Source organism: Penaeus monodon, chromosome 34 (assembly GCF_015228065.2).
Source record: "Penaeus monodon isolate SGIC_2016 chromosome 34, NSTDA_Pmon_1, whole genome shotgun sequence".
Taxonomy (NCBI): Eukaryota; Metazoa; Arthropoda; class Malacostraca; order Decapoda; family Penaeidae; genus Penaeus; species Penaeus monodon.
Window position 1 is genome coordinate 14,581,010 of NC_051419.1, and position 221 is coordinate 14,581,230.

Genomic DNA, 221 nt, shown 5'->3' on the forward strand with positions numbered 1-221 from the left:
CGGTATTCCTCAAATTCTCTACACACTTAATAACTTTATTATATGTGATATTTTCATTTATTATTAAAGAGTGTAACACTCATCTTATCTTGGAATACATCAACAACAATTTTTTTTTTTGTATTTCATAACTGAAATCAGCTGCAATTGTAAAGATTCATTAGTTCACCTTTACACGTATAATTTCGAGAATGAAAATTTTATCTACAAAGGATATCTGC

The 221-nt window shown here is 26.7% G+C and overlaps 1 protein-coding gene across 1 annotated transcript in view; it reads right to left on the reverse strand.

Moving 5' to 3' along the window:
- Nucleotides 1-221, reverse strand: part of LOC119594919 (store-operated calcium entry regulator STIMATE-like) — a gene marked incomplete in the record, with an annotated part of 15,855 nt that overhangs the window by 11,218 nt on the left and 4,416 nt on the right.